Here is a 22,860-nt window from a genome sequence, read left to right as displayed (position 1 = left end):
TTACTCCTTCATCATTTGGAGTTTCTTGATATCGTTTGCGGCAAATTAAAGATCACGGCGAGTTCTACGAATTGATCAGAGCAATTTATAGTTTGGTGCACTCTTTGATTTTCGATATCTAGGGCTCACAAATTGGGGGTTTTGCATAATTTTGAGGTAGGGGTCTCTAATACTCACATTCTTTGATCTTTGTGAATTTTCTCCTTTAAAATTGGCTATAACATGTTTTAATTTAACAAGAATTGTTTATGCTTATATGAGTCTTGTGTATTTAATAGGATAATGTATATCATGTGATAATTGACCTTATGTGTATTGCGTATTTGAATTGTATGAGATGACATGCTAAATTTGAATTTATATGCTTGAATTTTATGTGTATATACGTGACTCTATGTGTTATTAAAAGCATGTGACTATGTTGTTGATTACTATGTTGTGAAAAAGCATGTTTTGGGTGATTTTATTCCATGCCTTGTGTATTTAGATTACCGAAATTAAAATGTGAAAGTATGGTACATGTATTACACAAATTTGTCTTAAGTGTGATATGTGATTTAAATGTAAATATGTGAACAATTATGGTATGGAAAGGCAGGATGCATTCATGCATGATATTGGGCAAAGAATTGGGAAAGTTGATTTGAAATAAAATGAAAGAAGGGGGTTTTGGGGAAAGAGATTTGATAAAAAAAAAAAACGGTTTTGTGAAAAACCTGGTCGCCGCGGAGTCACCAAAGGGTCGGTCGATTAATATAACCTAGAAGGAACTAGGAAGATGGCCTTAGTGTGGTTAAGCTATCTGGGCCCCGAATGACATTGCGGAGGTACCAACGGTTAGGGACAGTAGCTAATCCTTCTCTCGTGTCGCTGCAGAGTCACTAACGGACGGGTTATATTAACAGTTTGAAAAGTGATGGATTTGAATTTTGAAAATGGGGAACGACATTCATTGCCTCACATATCATGGCACGGCATTGTTATTTTAAAATTAGATTTAGTGTTGTATTCCTTCCCAACATAGTATGATCCCTATCTGCTATTTCTATTCATTGTATGGATTCACGAGGTCTCAAGAGGTGTGTCTTAGGTACCACCTACTGAGCAATTTTGTTCATCCCTTATTATTAACATTTTTCAGGTCTCAGAAATGAGGCGGTGGAGGACATCCCTCCACAAGCATGAGAAAGGAATTTGAAGTGTGTTTTAGCAACCTTTTGTAGACTCGGGCCATCATTTTTGTAAAACAACATTTTGATGTATATTTAAAGTGTTTAACATGTCCATGTAATTTAACTATGAGCCTTGGACTCTTTTTCTTATGTAAATTCGGAAAAAAAGTGTAAAGACTTGTATTAAATTCTTATTTGCATGAGAAAAATGATTGTGTATTCTATTAAATTATTAATATGAGTGATCACGGCATGTAAAGTACTATTTTGCATTGTATTGGGGCAGGTTTTGAATTTGGATTAGGGTCACCAATGGACCATAGGAGCGCCCAAGTGCACAAATTCATGTTTTCAGCATTTCAGGGTATTTTTTTTTTTTAGTTTCTGGACTTGGGGAACCTGTAGCACATTTGGGAACCGATTCCAGCCCTCTAGTGCATATTTTTGCCTTCATAGTTTTTATCAACTTTGATCGCCAAATTTCGGACGGTCATAACTTCTTCGTTCGGAACCTATATAAGGTCATTCTTGAGCCCATTTTCAAGGATTTTAAGTAAGATTTCCGATGAGACCAATATCATCCTCAAATTCCACTCATGTAGAGAGGTATAGTTGTTTTGGTGAAGTAGTGTCGGAATTTTCTTTGAACCGAGTGAGGGTACTTTTGGAAAGTCACATCTAATGACCGTAGAACCTCATCAAACATTATGGAATGTCTAAAATAATTGTTTTAACATTTGACTAGTTAAAGTTCTCATCACCCTCTCACAATGGAAAATAACCATTTTACCTCTAGTGTGTCCTCGAGTTTGGTTAGGGACCCAGTTAGCTATCTAGACCCTCAGTTTTGGTCGTTACAAAGTTAGTAGCAGAGCAATCATTTGAATACCATTAGGACGACGGGTAGAGGCCTACCTAGGAGTGCATGGGAAGTTGAATTGCATATTTATATGCTTATGTGCTAAGTGTTTAATTTTTTTTGAGAAGCATGCCTAATTGCTTACCTGGTTACCTGCTTATGTGTTAATTACTTGTTGAGTTAAAGAATGCTTAAGTATTTAATGATAAGTGACAATATTTATGAGATTAATTCCATGGTTAAATTTTTTTTAAAGCATACTAAAATGACAAGGTGTCTATTTATTGAGTTGTTTATCATGTATATGGGTATACTTACCCAATTATGTATTTATTTTCTTACATTGACGAGAGTTTGTGTTGTGTTCCCTCAGTATAATGAGTGTACTCTTGGGATGATGGACTAGTAGGGTATGGTATAGGAGTCATGGGTTCTTTCATGTGAGTAGAGTTGATTAGATGTCACAGGACGTGAGGTGGTATATGCGGTGTATGACTTGTGAGGTTCAGGTGTTGTGCGGGTTGAGCAAGATTAGTATTTGGACTTTCATTTAGAAGTTCACTGATGTTTAGGGTTGTGAGTTTGTCTCTTAGATTGCCGTTTTGGGAATAACAGTAGAGGTTGACCTGGAATTGGTGACGAGATGGGTAGGTTGCACTTTTGTTTTGATTTCCAATGAGGAAATCAGAAGCTTAGTGTGATGTTGTTTAGTGACCATAGAGTGTTGGTCACAGATTGTGTTGAGCCAGTGTGAGGAGTGACCTCTTGGGCTTGGTGAGCTATTCTATTTGATTTCTTTATTTTGTGGCCCTGTGGGCTGGTATGCGTGAGCGTTTGCAGGTGGCACTAGAAGGCTACCACACTAGGCGAGTTGCGGGCACACAACTTAGATGAAATCAATGTGGACATTCCATTGTGTTGAATGGTGGTCATGGTTGCAGGTTTGACTTGAGTGTCCAATTAAATACCAATGAAAGACCATTGTTTTGTAATTGTCATGGAGTGTAATTTGTGTGGTTGACCATTTGGCATGGCGTTTGTTGTCCCCCTTAGGGATTGTTCATGTACCGTTGCCGCATAGGATTCTTATTTTTTTATAGCAGGTTATTGACTATGGTGTCGGGTATCATGAGTAATGTGTGTTTCATGTCGGGTTGGTATCACTTTTGAATGAGCGGTTGGTAGTGGAGGCTTGTTATTTCCAAGGGATTAGAGTTTGTGCAGTTATATTGGGAAGGATGATCATGGAGGTGTTGGAACTTGAAGTTCTTATATTGAAGAGTAAGTCGGTTTAGGGGTGAGCCCAATATTCAGGAAGAAAGTAGTGATTGACTACACCGTCAGCGGTTTTAAGGGAATAGATAGGTGTTGAGCATTCTAGATTTTATGCTCATTTTCGTTTGAGGATTTGTCAGAATGGAATTGCCGTATGGAGGTTCTTTCCTAGTGGTGAATAGTGGTTGTTGTGGGGGAGTATCAAGAATAATGGTTATTTTCTTGTTATGATGGTGTTGTCTTAAGGATGTTAGAAGTAGAGTCATTTGGTAGTGGCTTGATGGTTCGGTGGAATGATAGGTATGAACCATTGTTGGAATGAGTGATAGTGAAGCTGTAATAGTGCGGTGTTTAGTGTTGATGAGCAGAACGGTTTAAGGTATGATCCGAATGTGGCTTAGAGATTATGAGTTGTTTGTTGTGTGCAGACAGGTATGTGATGGGATTGTGCTCTAGTTGAGGTGATCGCAGATGATTTAGTCCTTAGAGCCAGTGGGAGCGGTGTTGCCATATAGGCATCTTTTTCTTTTGAAGAGTCAGTGGGTTGTTGTGATTAAGGTCACGGGTCTTATGTGCACGGTGGTCGAGATAGTGTCGCTTTCAAAGAGTAGAAGTGGAACGGGTGATCATGTGTCGTTGTATTGCATAGAGTTTCTCATTGGGAGATTATTAGGTAGGATGGGATGCAGTGTCGAACGTGCAATGATGGTTCCTAGTGTTAGTATGTTGAAGGCGTTGGTGCTTTTATCTGATTAGTTTTGGTTAGCATAGTATTGCGGATAAGAGTGTGCGAGGTTTCTGTGTTGATTGTGTAGGACGGTCCGTTGGTGGCAATGTCACTTAGATTGGTATTCATGGTCCCATATGTGTTCCCAGTTGGTTCTCCTCCTTATGTATAAGGAGTTCATTTCATCTCAGGTGAGATTGGGTGTCCATGGTTGGACAAACGATGAGTAGCGTGTGATAGGTTGTCGGGTGCATTCAGGTGCGAGTCATCAGTCTCTTGTGAGAACGGGGTTCGTTACCCTCTTCGTTTGTTTTGGTCCTGATAAGGACGTCAGTTGTCATGAGTATTGTTCTCCAATTAGGAGTTATGCGCTTCTGTGGGTGGACAGACTTGTGTGTGGTTTGTTATGTTGTTAGGGTTCAACGATCGAAGCTCTGGTTAAAAGAGGTTGACTCACTCCCTCGGAATGGAGGTGCAGTCTTGGGTTTTTGTAGTGCCCGTTTTGATTGTGGTTTTGACCAGTGGTGTGTGAGGCATGAGCTGTCGAATAAGGATTGTATGTTTTTAGTGTCAGGTACTGGTGGTGGCGGCAAGGAATTTATCATGAATGAAAGATTGAGGATGATTAGGTGATGTGATGTGATGTGACACATGTATTCAGATGTTTTTATAGGTGATTGATTCTATCATTGTCTTGAGGACAGATGTTGGAATTGTTGAATGTTATGAAGTTAGATAATGATTATGGGATTCCATTAAGGATACTAGGAATGATTGATTTTGGTTTTGAGATATCGGGTATGAGATAGTTTTATTGTGTGTTTTGAAGAGGTAAGAATTGAACCAAATGATGACATTGAGTTGTTTACCTGGTATGGGTGTTATGAGGAGATTAGAGATCTTTTATGTTGGTCGATGATTGTGATGTTTGGTGCCGTATTGTTTTTAACTTGCTATGAGTTATATGATTGAGAAATTATTGAGATTCTTAATATTGGTATGTGATTGTATAACTGTTGAGGTTACGTATAGCAATGGATGGATAGTGAGTGGATCTCATGGTTGTTTTGTGGACTGTGTGAGACTGTGTTTGAGGTTTAGACCTGAGGATAGGAACGATGTCTGTGTCGAGGTCGGATTGAGGATGAGAATGGCCTGGCAAACCATTTCTCCTGAATTAATCCCTCTTTAACACGATGTCCGGTCAAAAGTTAATAATTATTTCAAGTTGTCATAAATTGTGAGAGTATGGTATTGGGTGTTGTGTTAGTGTGATGGTGTGGATTCAGGAAGTTGTCTCGGGTGACGAGGTGTGTTAGGTGGAACCAAGTGTCCAATCTGTTTTGATTATTAAATATCTTGTCTCGAAGGTTTGTGACCTGGATGCACTATAATTTGTTTTACTGTTTTGGTGATTCATGATTATGTAGTTATTGGGAGATTTGTTATTTTGTTCTCTTAAAGTTATCCAATATGATGATTATCGTATAGTATGATTAGTAGTTATTAGTGCGGTTATGTGATCGTGTAGCTACGTGTTAGATACTGAGTGCTTGGTCTGACGAGGATGTATAAAATTGGGATTTTGTGTGTCCTTTGAAGATTGAATTGAGGTTGGATGTTGTTTTATTCGGTGGTCTAATGACAGTTCTTTTCTCGAGCCTTGGAGCCTTTTGTGGCAATGGTGTGATTGCCTGGTGACGTTCGGTGTCAAAGGCAATAATGTCAGCGAGTTCATGGTCTTAGGGCTTGGTGAGGTGTTTCTTAGGAAGGTGTGTGGCTATGTACCTCCTTCCTTAAGGAGGGTAGATTTCGAGGACGAAATCTCTTTAAGGAAGGTAGATTGTGATGTTTTCGATTTTTACCATTTTCCATTTTTTCTAGAATTTTGTCGTTGTAGGGACATTTTTGTCTTTTGTCATTTTGCGTACCGAACACCGTGGAGTGTGCCGATTGTTTCCCAGAGTTGATTTGGGCATTTTATTGAGTCTAGGACTCTTTGAAATGCAAGGGTAGTCGTTTTTGCATTTTTTTTGTTTTTCGGGCCTGACGGTCCCGTGTGAGACCCGCTGCCAGAATTGTTGCATACGGGAATTTCAGTTGAGTCCATTTACGTCTCATGCATTTTAATTTTTGTATTTTATGTGAGTTATATATGTATGTGTGGCTTATGTATTAAAATTATTTAAATTGTGGTGCAAAAATAAAAGAAAAAATAAATTAATTTAGTGGGGCCCACCTTAGCATCTTTTAAAGGTTGAAAGGCCATTTAGGACTCTCATTGCTCTCACTCTCCCGTAACTCTCTCCTCCTCCTTCTTCTTCTAGAGTTTTCTTTTTCTTTTGGGTTCCAATCTTCAAGCTTTGATTACTCCTTCATCATTTGGAGTTTCTTGATGCCGTTTGCAGCAAATTAAAGACCACGACAAGTTCTACGAATTGATCGGAGCAATTTCTAGTTTGGTGCACTCTTTGATTTTCGAGATCTAGGGCTCACAAATTGGGGGTTTTGCATAATTTTGAGGTAGGGGTCTTTAATACTCACATTCTTTGATCTTTGTGAATTTTCTCCTTTAAAATTGGCTATAACATGTTTTAATTTAACAAAAATTGTTTATGCTTATATGAGTCTTGTGTATTTAATAGGATAATTGTATATCATGTGATAATTGACCTTATGTGTATTGCTTATTTGAATTGTATGAGATGACATGCTAAAGTTGAATTTATATGCTTGAATTGTTTGTGTATATATGTAACTCTATGTGTTATTAAAAGCTTGTGACTATGTTGTTGATTATTATGTTGTGAAAAAACATGTTTTAGGTGATTTTATTCCATGCCTTGTGTATTTAAATTACCAAAATTAAAATGTGAAAGTATGATACATGTATTACACAAATTTCTCTTAAGGGTGATATGTGATTTAAATGTGAATATGTGAACAATTATGGCATAGATAACTTCTTTTAAGGACCGAGTCATTTCCACATTTTTCGTTTTTCGACACTATACACTATTTCGTCCTTTTCCCTATTATGTCTTTTCCCCGTTTGTCAGTTTTTGGCAAAACCTCACTTTTCGTGCTCAGAGTTGATTTCTGACTTCACGTATCTTCGTCTTGAGTGGTTTCCACGAAATATGTATCTTTACTTTTGCAAGAAAGTACTCTGGTTGCTCCCGGTGTCCATAGGGGCATGGATGCACAATTCTTTGGAATTATTTTCTTTTCTTGGAGTGTTTTTCATAAATGTCTTTTGAAGATATTTTATTTCAGGGGTATCTAAGAAAAAGATATTTTCATTCTGCGACAGTTCTGCAGTTAACCCTTTTTGTAGGGGCGATTGTGCAATTAACGAAAGTTATTGCAAAATACCTTGTTTTAAACCTGGATCCTCATACAGGATTCATTTTCACATTTCGTTGAGTCGTGTACTCATAGAATTTTCTTCTGGTCGTTTTTTTTCTAGTTTTGGGATTTCTGACCCTAGTTAGTGCCGAACTTGTTCGGGCCATATCTCTTTGCTCGGGACTCGGTTTTTGACTTCGTTTCTTCCGTTTTTCATATTTTATCATTTTGAATCTTTTTTGTTCATGGAGTTTTTCCATTTAAGCGCGTCTACTCAAAATCCACTTTTTCAGACCCGGCAAGGGCCTTTTCGGGCCACTTTTTGAGATTTCTATAAATAGGAGGCCTTAAAGAGAAAAAGTCAGATTTCTCTCTCTCTTTCCTTTCTTGTCCGGCCATCCATGGTAACCATGGCTGCCAGTCTTCTTCCTTCTTTTCTGGCCACTTCCCTCGAGTGAAACATAGTAGTACCTTAGTGTTTTATGTTTGTCTTGGTGCCACGCATCTTACGCCCTTATTAGAACCCATTTCTGACCATTTCTTGAGTTCGGGTTTGAAGTCAAGTTGTGATTTTCATTGGGCTTCTTGCCGATTCTTGTTACCGGTGTAGTCCCCGACAAAACCTCTCGGTATCGTCGGATTCGAAGCCGTTTCGTTTTGATGGCTTTTGAGATTTTCATCTCAAATCGAGATAGGGGGTGTTATAGGTTTAATTCTTGTTATATAGCATGCTATTGATGCTTATACAACTTGTTTACATGCTTAAATATGAAATCTAGAGATTTTAGTATTTATTTTTCTTGTATTGGATTTTATTTTCCCGGTTGCTCATCACTTGTTTTGAACATATAGCATGGTATTATATTACTCCATAATATTGTCATTGACATATATTAAATTGAGTATATTTGAACAAGTAATAAAGATTTTATTTAATATTTATCTTGAATGAAAGATTAATTCACATGGCCTTAGCTAGCTTGAAATCAATGTGTGTTAGCATATTATGTTAGGCCCTAATTCACTCTCCAACATAGGTGAATTTGAGAGTAATTGGAGATGTTTTAAAATCTAGAGAATAATTAATTTATTGATTAATTAATTTATTCCGAGTGTACTATTCACTCAATTGGAATTCCGACTTGATATTCATGATGTGCATGCTATGTAGTTTCACATATATTAAATCTAGAATATTTGATTAGATTTTGAAATCTATCATTTATTATTTTTCTAGTATTAAAGTTTAATACTCATGGTTGTATCTTGCATGTAATTCACTTGTAGCATGCTCTTAAATCAAGTCTTGACATGTTATATAACATATAATAATTTGAGATCATTTGGAAGACTTTAAAAATCTAGAGATTTTAATTAAGTGTCTAACTTGGTTTTCCATGATTTTCTTGACAAGTTCCTTCACGTGTATCAATTCGAGAATAATCAGATAAGTTTTGAAACTTATATATTGATTTAATTCCTTTTTATGGAACTTAACTCACATGGTGGTGTCTTGTATGTAATGAACTTGTAACTTGACATTAAACATGTCCATGACATGATCTTTGACTTGCCTTGTAACCTTGATAATTTAATCCCTTAAGTAGATTAAATTCCCTTGTATGCTTCCATCGAGTTAATCATGCCTTGTTATTGAATTCTTGTTAAGTTTGTGAGTTTGACTTGCATTTCATGAACTTGTACCTTTTTATCAAGTATCGTGATCCCTTGTATCTTGGTTTCATTATTGTATTTAATGAACTTGCTCATTGTCTTGGAATGGTTTACTTACACATGTGTTGCTTAGTAAGTACTTGAATCATGTATCTTATACTTGTGGTATATTTACTTCAATGAATCTCTTATTCTTTGTATCTTGTTTATAATGTATGTAGATGTATACTATGAATTCTTGACATTTCACATGCCATTATAGTCGATGAACATAGGGCATGACTTGTATGTTCCAAAATGTTAGTTGTGCATGAAACGTGGTTAATACATTTCTGGTATATTGATACTATTTTGGTTGCACAACTTGTTGATTTTGGGACTTGGGATATCAATCAAGAATTGACATGGCTAGGACTTGGTTCTAGTATAGGGGAATGTCCTCCTACAACTACAGTGTGCACTAGGGGAAAGGTACCTATGGGTTAGTAACCCTAAAGTGATCTAAAGAGTACGGTTTTAATCCGGGCGATATCCAAGTTTCCACATTGGTTGATTTCACTCTTTAAATTTCAAGTTATTATTCCTTGAAGATTTAAAACTTGTTGTATTATGTGAAATGCTCCAATCTTGTTAATTGCATAGATATTATGCCTTATTCGTGATTTCAAGTTTAATTCTCTTCATGTTAATTGGAATGCTCCAATCATGTAATTGCATTGATAATGTAATTCTTGTTAACTTATATTCGAGTACACTACTTGTTGTGTTGTGTAGAATGCCCCAATCATGTTAATTGCATAGGTATTATTCTTTATTCATAACTCTTGCTATGTTAATTGGAGTATACCAACCATGTTAATTACATTGATAATGTAATCCTTATGAACTTGTATTCGTGTATCCTTCGTTTCATGTTAATTGGAGTGTACCAATCATGTTAAATTGCATTAATAATGTAATTCTTGTTAACTTGTATTCAAGCATCCTTCTTGTCGCGTTATTTGGATTATCCCAATCTCTATTCGTTTCATACATGTATATGTATCATGATTCTTATTGCTTATGCTCTAGGGTAGCTTGGGATGCTCCCTCAGTCTAACCTTTGACATAGACTTTAGGTGACATGATCCCTTTTGAAATAATTCATGTTGTCTAAAAATCTTAAAGAAATCGAGTCATGCATGCTCATTCCCTACGAATAAACTTGTTAGTCTTTATTTATTCACCCCGAAGTTACTGGGTGTTTTGCAGGTAAAGAAGCCTTATTGTGGGATACACAACACTCTTGGACATGCTAGAAGTTTTGAAGTATTTTTGATGACATTGAATATGCACATGTTAGCATATCATGTTTGCCTTTGTTTATTTTAACAAAACTTGTATTCTTTGATTCAATGTATGTAAAGTGTACATCAGTACACCTTTTTCGATGTATTGGACATGTATGACATGAGGCTGATGAGCACTGAAAAGTGCGTATTTAAACCCTTTAAGATTAGGTATACTAGTACCTTTATCTATCTTACTTTACCATTTTAGATTGATTTCGTGTTATTTCTCTTTTCAGGCACTTATCCTGAAAATAAGCTAACTCAGCTAAATAAGAGCTTAAAAGAAGTAATTCTGAGATGAAACAAAGAAAAGAGCAAAGTGGAGAAAGAAATAAGCAAAAGGAGCAAAAGGGTGGAATCCAAGATTTTCGATCGATCCAAGATGAAGGTTTGATCGATCAAACATGGATTGATCTCAGCATTTCAAGATAGATCCAAACCTTGAACCGAAAACAGAAAGTCCAAAGTTCGATCGATCCAACTCCATCTTTGATCGATCGAACACCTTTGTCCTCATCCAAATGATTGATCTTATCCATTTGTACCACCCACTAACCACTTTTGTCCTTTTCCTCATAAATATCTTTAAAATATCTCAGCTTTGGTCTTATTTGAAAAAAAGCTTACCCAGTTGGATCGATCCAGCCTTAGTTTGATAGATCTCAGCTAAGTTCGATCGATCCAAGTCCAAGGTTTGATCGATCGAACTTCCTCCAGTGCGAAAAAGTTAAAAAGCCAGCTCATTCATTCCGTCATCTATCCAATCATTGGGGAATATGCTTTGCACGACCCCAGCTCATTTTGTGTGTCGCTTGACCTACCTAGATAAGGAATATGATACACTTTTGGGGGAGGATTCTAAAAAATTAATTAGCATTTGGTAGAGGCAACTTTAGAGGCTATTCTTATTGTAGAAGAAAAGAGAGGAAGCTAGAGACACCATTGGAGTTCTTCATCAACAAGGAGCAGATTTCTTCCATGGAGCTTGCCCTTGAGGGTTGGAGTAACATCACCATGAGTGGCTAGACATCCTCCTGGGGCTAGAGTTAGACCCAAGCATGCTTTTTATACCTTAATCTTGTGTATTATTGAGGGATTAATATTGTAATACATGTTTTGACACTTTGATATATATAGATCTTGTTTATTCAATAATTTATATGGTTTAAAGCTTTCAATTGATCATTTCATTCTATCCATATGTCTATGTATGCTAGAATAGATGTTTATGTGCTTGTCTCTAGATTTTGTGTTATTAATGCATGTCTATGTGTATTAATGCTATAAATCTAGAGATTGTCAAGACATAGTGCTTAATGGAATGCTCTTGCGATTTTCTTAATGGTCCATACTTATTTCTTGATGAATTGTGCCTCTCCCTTAGTTTAATTTCATGCTAGTAGCTTAATTGTAGTGTAGTGGTTGTGTAGCATAGTGTAGATATTAAATGGGAGGACAATCCATGCTTGTTGTTTAATATTCCATGTTTTTGAATACAAGTAGCATATATCTCTAACCTTGTGGTGTATTAGGATTGTGAGCCGAATGAAAGGTTAATGACTTGCTTTGATCTATTGTGCTTTTCACATGTTGTTTAGACAGTATAAGCTTCATTACTTGATATATTGTGCCTTTCACGTGATGCTTAGACAATATATGCTTAATTGGTCATCCTTGCTTATTGAATCAACCAAATACACACACACATCATTATTGCAACGCACATCTCCCTCATTAGTCACTTGCTAATAGTATAGAAATGCATTGCTTGGTGGTGATCTCTAAACCCCAAGATCTCTCTCTCTCTCTCTTACTTACTCTTCATTGCATTCATACTTAGTTTAATTTAGTTGCTCTCTAGTTTAAACAACCAACCAACCATTTGTTTGATCATTCGACCTACTAGCCTAGTGGCAATTCCACAACCTTGTTCGACCCCCATAATCCCTTGGGACGATCCCTACTCACCTTAGCTATATTTTTAGTGAAGGTAGTAGTGGCTTTTATAAATGTAAAACTTGGCCTTCGCTTCTCAATGCACACTCTCTAAAGTTTATGGTATGACGACGACCATAGTTTTTGGCGCCATTGCCGGGGATTAGGCAACGTCGAATTTATGGAATTCAATTAGGATTAGTACTCTTTTGATCGTGTTTTTACTTTGTTTTATTTTTCATTTGATTAGTTATTGTGTTTGTTCTTACTTGACAAGGTGTGTTGAGTTGGAGAAGAAGAAAAACAAAAGGAGCTATAAAGCAAAGCAAAGCAAAGGAAGTAAAAAACTAAATAAAAATTCTGAAAGATTGCTAAGCTAAGCTAAAAATTTGGAGTTGAAGTGCTATAGGACCTTTGTGAGCCTTTCTCTACTCAATCTCCTTAGTTAAATCGTGAGCCCGCGTGGAGGCATTGCATTTCATTTGTAGATAAATCGTGAGCCCGCGTGGAGGAATTTTTCTTGTCATTGCATCATTGTTGTTTCAAACATGGGAATTGTGTTTGTGGAAGAAGTCTAATTGCATTGTTATGAAGGCATAGTGTTTGTCATTCTTTGTGCTTGTTGTGTTTTGCACTGTGCATGCATGGACGTCGTTCATTGAGACCCACTCTTATCCCTTTAGATTTGCATCTTGAATCCATCGTTAGAAATCCAAGGGGAAGAGGAAGTTCAAATAGTACCAATCTATCATTGGATGACCATAATGATGATCATGTTGAGGACCTTGGTTACATAGACCAACAAGGTATTCTTTATCCTAATGTACACAATGAGAACATACAAGTACCATTAGACATGCCTAGGCCATACATTCACCAACCTCAACAACAACAAGGCCAAGTTTCATTTGGAATACCAAGGGCAATGTATGCACCACAACCTCCCATCATCAATCAAGGAATTCAAAACCAAGGTGTTCATGTTGCACCTCAAGTTGCTAACCCACCACTTGCTTTAAGAGACCATTATGTGCCAAATGAGTATAATGCACCCACATGCATCCAATTGCCACCATTTAGAGCACATCACTATGAGATCAAAGCACAAACCATTCAAATGCTTCCTAACTTTCATGGACTTCCTACTGAAGAACCTTACAAGCATTTGGATGAGTTCCTTGAAGTGTGTTCCACCGTTAGATACATGGACATGCTAGAAGAGGTATTAAGGCTTAAAATTTTTCCATTCACCTTAAAGGACAAGGCAAAGTATTGGTTCAACAACCTTAGGCCTTTTGATGAGCACTGAAAAGTGCGCATTTAAACCCGTTAAGCTTAAGCATTCTAGTACCTTTATCTATCTTACTTTACCGTTTTAGACTTATTACGTGTTATTTATATTTTCAGACACTAATCCCAAAATTGAGTTAACTCAGCCAAATAAGAGCTTAATTGAAGCAATCCTGAGATAAACCAAATGAGGGAGCAAAGTGGAGAAAGAAAGGAGCAAAAAGGAATCAAGTTGTGCAGCTGAAAAGTTCGATCAATCCAACTTAGAGTTCGATCGATCGAACATCTATGATCGATCACAGTACTTCTCGATAGATCCAACCTTGTCCTTTGCTGAAATTCCAAGTTCGATCGATCGAACATCACCTTCAATCGATTGAACCCTATTTTGTCCTATTCAAATGATTGATCTTATCCACAGCTGTACGCCTACCAACCACTTTTGTCTTTTTCCCCATAAATATCTTGAAAATATCCCAGCCTTGTCATTATCCGGATGAGTTAGACCACTTTGATCGATCCAAGATGCAGTTTGATCGATCGAACCCATTTTCGATCGATCCAAGTTAAGGTTCGATCGATCGATCGAACTTCCTCCAGCGAGAAAAAGTTAAAGTCCAGCTCATTTATTCTGTCCTTCATCCAATCATTGGAGAATATGCCTTGCACGACCACAGCTCATCATGGGGTGTATTTGACCTACCTATATAAGGAATATGATACACTTTTTGAGGGAGTCTCTTGTCACACATTGAAAATCATCTTGGAGGCTATTCTTGGAGAGGAGGAAGGAGGGAAGCTAGAGCACCATTGGAGGAGATCTTCACCAACAAGGAGCAGCCATGGAGTTAGCCCTTGAGGGTTAGATCATCACTACCATGAGTGGCTAGACATCCTCTTAGGGCTAGAGTTAGCCCCAAGCATGCTTTCTATACTCTAATCTTGTGTATTATTGAGGGATTAGTGTTGTATGATACATCTTGATATTCATGTATATATAAATCTTGATTATTTCATGGTTGGTATGGTTTAATGCTTCCAATTGACTATTCTATTCTATCCATATGTCTATGTATGCTAGAGTAGGATATTCATGTGCTTATCCCTAGATTTAGTGTTTTTGATGCATGTCTATGTGTATTGATGCTATAGATCTAGAGATTATCAAGATGATATGCTTAATGAATGCTATTTTGGTTCATTTGATGGTTTATGCCTATTCTTGATGGTTTGTGCCTCTCCCCTAGTCTAGATAGCTTTATTTTCATACTAGTAGTGTAGATTTAGTGTAGTGGTAGTGTAATGTTAGATGGGAGGACAATCTACTCTTGATGTTTGATGTTCCATGCTTATGAGTCCAAATGGCATATTCCTCTAATATTGTGTTGTATGTGGATTGTGAGCTTAATGAAGGATTAATGACTTGTTTTGATCTATTGTGTTATCCCCATGTTGTCTAGACAATATATGCTCTATTGTTTAGATGTATTGTGCTCTTCACATGATGTTTAGACAATACTTGCTTGATTTGTCATCCTTGCCAATTGAATCAACCTAATGCACACACACCCTTATCATATTGCAACATATCCATTACCCTCAATTGATCACTTGTTAGTAGTATAGAAAAGTATTGCTTGGTGGTGATCTCTACACCCCAAGACCTCTCTCTCTCTTATTTACTTCATATTATTTTATTTAGTTGAATTCAATTTAGCTTAATCAACCAACCAATCAATTGTGTGATCACTCGACCTACTAACCCTAATTACCATAGTTTCACAATTCGATACACCATCAAATCCCTTGGGACGATCCCTACTCGCCCTATCTATATTTTATATAGAGAAAGGTAGTAGTGGCTTTCTATAAATGTAAAACTTGGCCACCTCCTAAATTCATAACTCTTCAAGCTTGACTTGGTATCGCGACCCTTGTAAAGGACCGGTCAGTTTTTGGCGCCGTTGCCGGGGATTTTAAATTGGCAACGTCGAATTGTGAAATTCAATTAGGATAAGTACTCTTTTGATCGTGTCTTTACTTTCTTTTTATTTTCTGTTTTTGATTGCTTATTGAATTTGTTCTCCATTGACTAGGTGCATTGAACAAGGAGCTAGCAAAGTAATTCCAAGCTAAGGAGCAAAGCAAAGCAAAAGAAAAATGCTTAAAATGAAAAATTGTTAAGTAAATTTGCTAAGCTAAGCTTTTAATTTTGGAGTTGAAGTGCTAAAGGACTATTGTGAGACCTTCTTACTCAATCTCCTTAGTTAAATCGGGGGCCCACGTGGAGGCATTTATTTGACATACATTGCATCTGAAAATTGTGGTTGTGAAGTTTAATTGCATTGTTGAGAAAGTTGCTTATTCGTGTTGCATTGTGCATGCATGGTCGTCGTTCATTGAGACCTACTCTTGTCCCTCTTGATTTGCATTTAGAATCCACTATTAGGAATCCAAGGGGAAGAGGAAGTTCACATAGAACCAATCTACCAATGGACGCTCTCAATGATGATCATGTTGAAGACCTTGGTCACATAGACCAACAAGGCATCCTTCATCCTAATGTGCAAAATGATAATATGCAAGTTCCATTAGGCATGCCTAGGCCATACATTCATCAACCTCCTCAACAACAAGGCCAAATTCCAATGGGAATTCCAAGGCCAATGTATGCACCACAACCCCCCATCATTAACCAAGCTCAATATAACCAAGGTGTCCATGTTGCACCTCAAGTTGCTAATCCACCACTCGCATTGAGAGATCACTATGTGCCTAATGAGTATAATGCACCCACATGCATTCAATTGCCGCCATTTAGAACACACCATTATGAGATTAAAACACAAACTATCCAAATGCTACCTAACTTTCATGGACTTCCTAGTGAAGAACCTTACAAGCATTTGGATGAGTTTCTTGAAGTTTGTTCTACCGTTCGATGCACGGACATGCCGGAAGAAGTTTTAAGGCTGAAACTTTTTCCATTCACCCTTAAAGATAAGGCGAAGTATTGGTTTAACAACCTTAGGCCTTTTTCTATAACTTCTTGGGCAGAAATGCAACAAGAATTTTTGAAAAAGTACTATCCAGTTTCTAAGACCAATGCTATGAGAATCGCCATTAGAGAATTCGCACATGGGGAGGGAGAAACTTTCCACGAGGCATGGGAACGCTTCAATGAATTGCTTAGGAAGTGTCCTCACCATGACATGCCTAAATGGCAATTGGTCCAATTCTTCTTTGAAAGCTTATCGGACAATTATAAAGGCATGGTTGATGCTTCAATGGGAGGTTCTTATATAGACCGGCAAGAGGAAGACGTGTGGCGTCTTTATGAGAGCATGAGTGAAAACTCTTTGCATAGAACATTGTCATCTAGGAATGGTAGAAATTCTCAAGGTAGGAAGAGTGTTGGCTTGCATCAAGTTGACCACTCAAATGATATAACCGCCGAGATGAAGTCTTTATCTCAAAAGTTTGATCAATTGATCAATCAAAACTTGGCGAATCAAGTGTCTTCCTTTCCTAACCATTCTCCTAGAGCTCAAAATGAATCATGTATAACTTGTTCTAGTGTTCTTCATTCTACTTCTAATTGTCCTCATGGACAAATTCAAAATGAACCCATTGAGCAAGTTAATGCAACATTTGTGAACCAAGGGAACAATCCTTATGGTAACCATTACAATCCCGGTTGGAGGAATCATCCTAATTTTTCTTGGAAAAACCAAGGGGAGGGCTCAAACTCTTCCCAAGGCGGTTTTCAAGGGAAATACATTCCACCTCCACTTCAAAACCAAGGATCCCAAGGTTCAAGACCATATAACTTACAAGGAAATCAATTTACTAGTTCTCATTTTCCTAACCAATCATATTCTCAAGGAAATTCTAGAGGTTCCGCTTTTGAGGAAAAGGTTTTAAATGCTTTGGGCACTCTAGAAGCAAATACTCAATTGTTACATTCTCATTCTCAATGAATTGTCAAGCTAGAAACCCAAGTAGGGCAAATAGCTAAAACACTTAATGCTAGAGAGAAGGGAAAGATGCACATGAATGCCCCAATCAAGCAACAATGTGTTATAGAAACCAAATCCTCATTGAAAGGGCATAATGTTGAGCATGTCAATACGGTAACAACCTTGAGAAGTGGTAGGGTAGTAGACAATCAAGTTAGAATGCCTAATGAAGAGAGTGAACCGGTACAACCTCAAGTTGTCACCCATCCCCTTCCACACACTATTCCTCCTTCATTGCATGTGCATGATCTTGAGAATGAGAAGCCCTCAAATTGTGAGTTGAAAGATGATTTCCAAAGAGATTCATTGACAACAGTGTTGAAAAATGTGTTTGAGAAAAGTTCTTTGAAAAATGTTATTCATGATTCTTCTTTGAAAAGTGATTTGAAATCCAACGAATTGAACAAGTCCAATGCTGAGAATTCTTTGAAAGAAAATGCTGAAAGAGTTTTTGAAAAAGCTCAATTTCCGGACGCCTTGAAAGGGTCCATTTCAAAAGAAAGGCAAAGGACCAAGAACAATGAGATAATGGATATGTTTAGGCAAGTCAAAGTCAATCTTCCACTTTTGGATGCAATTAAGCAAATTCCGGCTTATGCCAAATTCTTGAAGGACTTATGAACCCAAAAGCGGAAGAACAAGAGCCAAACATTAAAGAAAGTGGTCTTAACCAAACAAGTGAGTTCCATTCTACAACACAACACTTTGCCAAAGTTTAATGACCCCGGTGCACCTACAACATCTTGTATCATTGGTGAACATGTCATCAACCGGGCACTTCTTGACTTAGGGGCTAGTGTTAACCTTCTTCCCTATTCGGTTTATGTCAAATTGGGCTTAAGTGAATTGAAACCGACGTCGGTGGTTTTACAACTTGCTGACCGATCCATTAAGAAGCCTAGGGGGATAATTGAGGATGTGTTGATTAAGATTGATAAGTTCTTCTTCCCAGTTGACTTTGTCGTCATTGACACGGAACCGGTGCCCAATCCAAAGAACCAAATTCCGGTTATCCTTGGCCGTCCTTTCTTGGCAACCTCAAATACCAACATAAATTGTAGGACGGGGATAATGAAGATTTCTTTTGGGCATATGAGAGTGAAGTTGAACATCTTTAACCCCACACCCAATCCATTTGACAAATATGAGGAAGAAGTTAATGTGGTAGAGGATGATAAGCGCCGAATATTGTATATTCAAGCGCCCTAAATTACATTAACAAAGTCCAGTTATTAATTATTTTATGTAGATTAACTCCATTTGCATGTTTTTATGCATTTTCAGGTTGAAGTGCAAAAAGGAAGCAAAAATGAGGCCTTGTGGAATTTTGAACAAAAAAGATGCCATTTCTGATTTTCTGGCAGCGGTGATCCTGACTTTTGTCGCCATTTTCGACCTAGCAAACTCAAGAACTAGACTTCCATCATAACATGAAAGATTTAGATCTCTGAATCAGCTTTCCAAATATTCAAGTGGTTCATCATTCGGAGTTCGGAGAAGAGAGTTATGATCTTCATAACAGAGGTGCACAGAACTGCCTGGCAGCACTGATGTACTGCCTTTCTCTCCATTTTCGACCAACCAGACTTGAGAATTGGGTCTTCATCAAAACATGAAGTTTTTAAAGCACTGAATCAGCTCTCCAAATATTTAAACAAATCATCATTCGGAGTTCAGGGCACAAAGTTATAGCAGTTTTACCAAAATAGGTCAGCGCTGAGCAAGAGGAGCATGTTGCACATTGCACTAAGTTAGAGTGCTCGAGATCACCAAGCGAGTGCTCGAAAATCAAGCAGAATGCCCTTCGGAAATGGCTCATTTCAGCCCACTTGCACATTGGTTTCCTCAATGCCATCTTCCTTCTTTATGAAGTGGTTGGAGGTGTTCCTTGGAGGAGAGAGGGTATTGTTGGAGCATAAAAAGCTACCCAAGGGCCACACATTAGGGAGCTTGATCTTTAGCAAGATAGAGGAGAGAGAAGAGAGCAAGGAGAAGGGTGTTCTTGAGTGCTACAGTAGGAGCTTGAAAATGGAGATGGAGTCTTCTTCTTCCTCTTCCATTTTTGTATCCATGGATAACTAAACCTCCATCTAGGGAGGTGATGAAACTCCTCCTTGTAAGCATGTCTAGTTTTTGATTTATTTTGGGGAATGAAATGTGTATTTGACTAGTTCCATAATCTAGAGCATGTTACATAATGTAATGGATGTTTTAATGTTCTAAAGATCATGTTGCATTAAATACTCTTGTCTTAGATGATTTAATCTCATGGTTGTATGGCTTGTAGTTTCATAGTGACAATGGAGCTAAGACTATGGAATGGTTTTAATGGCATGATTTTGAGTAGCTTGTTAATTCATTGCTTAAGAATTTCTTTTGATGAATTAACCTTGTGACTTGTTATCATGTGCTCTCATCAATTGGTTACTTGTTTGACAATCTCTAGCTTAGTGAGCATGTTGAGGATTGCACCATAGTTTAGGTAATTTAAGCATGTGGAGCTTTGATAGGTTGTTCTTACATTTTAATTAATTGAATTTCTTGAAGATGATATAGTAGTCATGAATTGCTATTCATCAAGGTCATTTCTACATTAATTCCCCAAATCAATCATATAATTAGCTTGTGTAGAGGTTTGGAGTGGATTCACTTCCCTAGACTTCCTTCTCTAAATCTTCTCTTTTAATCTCCTTCAATTTATTGTGTATGCATTCTGAATTTGTAGTTAAGTGACAACAAACACAACCCTCTATAAACCCCTTATCATTCTAAGAACAATTCTAGACACTTAGGTTGCCATAGACTAGCGCAGTCCCAGTGGTTCGACTTACCCGACCAATAGCCCTATTTTACAATGATTCGTGCTATTGCGAAGGTTGATGTTTAGTTGATCAACCGATCAATTTTTGGCGCCGTTGCCGGGGACTGCAAACGGTTTAGCAACCAAAGTTTAGGGTTAATTTTAGTTTGATTGTGAATATTGTGTCTTGTGAATATTCCTTGTGTGTTTTGATCATCTTTGTGTTGTAAGATTCTAGGGACTCGGAGCTCACCGTGGGATTGCTAGCAAATTGTAAGTCTAGAGGACCCCAGGTAAGTCTCTTGACTTCTAGTTTCGCATTGTGAATATTGTGTATGTGTTTAATTTAGTTGTGAAGCCCTTGTCGAGGCTCTTAACTTGTTTATATTTTGTGTTCAAGCATCGGTCCTTGTCGTGGCCATTTACATTTTCTGTCTTGATAATTGAGGAGAAAGGGAACATCGTATGTGGAGTTGTGGTTGATGAATTGCTTTGTTGAGTATATGCTTTGTTGTTGATGTTCGGTCGTAGGTCACTTTCCTTACCCACAATCGATTCTCCCATTGATATTAACTCTCTTGAAAGAACTCTTAGACGGAACCTTAGGGAACCCACTCTTATAAGGGACCTTGGAACTGAATTCAATATAATGGGGGATAATGTAGGAAATCCGGGGAATGAAAGGGCTGAAATTCCTAATATCGAGCCAATGACTCTTAGAGATCATTTCATCCCTACCACCTATGCTTCTCCATCTTGCATAGTGATGCCAAACATCGATGCAGCTCAATATGAGATCAAGTCTAGTACCATTCAAATGCTTCCATCATTTCATGGCTTTGATAATGAAGATCCATATAAGCATCTTGATGAGTTCCTTGAAATCTGTTCGACCATCCGGTTGAGAGGTTTTCCGGACAATGTACTTCATCTCCATCTTTTCCCATTCTCCCTAAAGGATAGGGCAAAATATTGGTTGAACTCCCTCGCTCCCAACTCTATTACTTCTTGGGCTCAATTGCAACAAGAATTTCTTAAGAAGTATTATCCGGTGAGTAAAACCAACCAAATGAGGCGTTCCATTCTAAGCTTTTCTCAAGTTGATGGAGAACAACTCCACGAGACTTGGGAAAGGTTACAAGATCTTCTTTGGAAGTGTCCTCATCATTTGATCCCAAAATGGCAATTAGTGCAAGCTTTCTATGCTGGCTTGACCGAAACCCATAGATTCATGGTTGATTCTTCTTGTGGTGGGATGTTCATGTCCAAGAATGCGGATGAGGCTTGGACCTTACTTGAGAATTTGAGTGAAAATTCACTTCAACACAATTCTCGTAGGGCTCCGACCGCAACCACTCCAAACAACACCAACCCTTGTCAACCAAAGTCAATAAGGGAGGAATCATCTCAAGTGTATGCCATCATCATAAATTCTACCAATTGATGGCACCACATCTTCCTCCTTCATTGTCTCAAAATTTGGCAAGTTCAGTTTGTGCTTCATGTACTAGTCCATTCCATCTCTCGGAAGATTGCCCCACATCGGAGCAATTTCCTAGTCCCAACCAAGAGCAAGCTAATGCCATGTTCTCGCGGCCCGGGAACAATCCATATTCCAACACCTACAATCCGGGTTGGCGAGATCATCCGAATTTCTCGTGGCGGCAACAAGCCCCACAGAATTCCCAATTCCAAAACCAAGGGCGGCAAAATCAGCCCTCTTCTCAATATCAAGGTAGACCTTTCCAAGCCTCTTCAAGCTACCGTCCTCCTTACAATCCAAATGTCTCCAATCAACCTCCTGTGTGTCCAACTGACGAGATAGTAGCTGCAAATAAGCAAATGATGGAATCATTAAATAAGCAAATAATGGATGCCAACAAGCAACTCTTGACATCCTTGCAGCCTACTCTCCAAATGGTTCACTCTCATACTCAATCCATAGCTAATCTCGAAAATCAAGTGGGCCAAATAGCTAACTCAGTGAATCAATTACTTCAAAAGGACAAGGGCAAGCTTCCCTCTCAACCTTTTAAAAATCCTAGAGGAATGCATGTGATTGACGAAACCCCTCCTCCGAGTGGGCCGACTCATGAACAAGTTCAAGCTATCACCACCCTTCGGAGTGGTAGAGTGGTGGACAACAAGGTCGATGGAGACAAAAGTGAGGAAGTTTCTCCGTTGAAAAATCCAAATTCAAGCTCTTCTGATCCAAATTCTTGTCCCAATACCATTCACGGATATCCCACACATGTCTCCCCAAATGTGGAAACTACTTATGAGCCAAAAGCTCCATTTCCTCAACGTCTTCAAGAGTTGACACATTTTGGGAACAAGAATTGTAAAATTCAAGACATGTGGGAAGTTTTCAAGCAAGTGAAGATTAACTTGCCCCTGTTGGATGCTATCAAGCAAATCCCTCCCTATGCA

The sequence above is a fragment of the Cornus florida genome, unplaced genomic scaffold (assembly GCF_030987335.1).
Source record: "Cornus florida cultivar Cherokee Brave unplaced genomic scaffold, ASM3098733v1 CherokeeBrave_3.0.0_Hap2_Chr01, whole genome shotgun sequence".
Lineage (NCBI taxonomy): Eukaryota > Viridiplantae > Streptophyta > Magnoliopsida > Cornales > Cornaceae > Cornus > Cornus florida.
Note: the sequence above shows the minus strand (reverse complement) of the source record.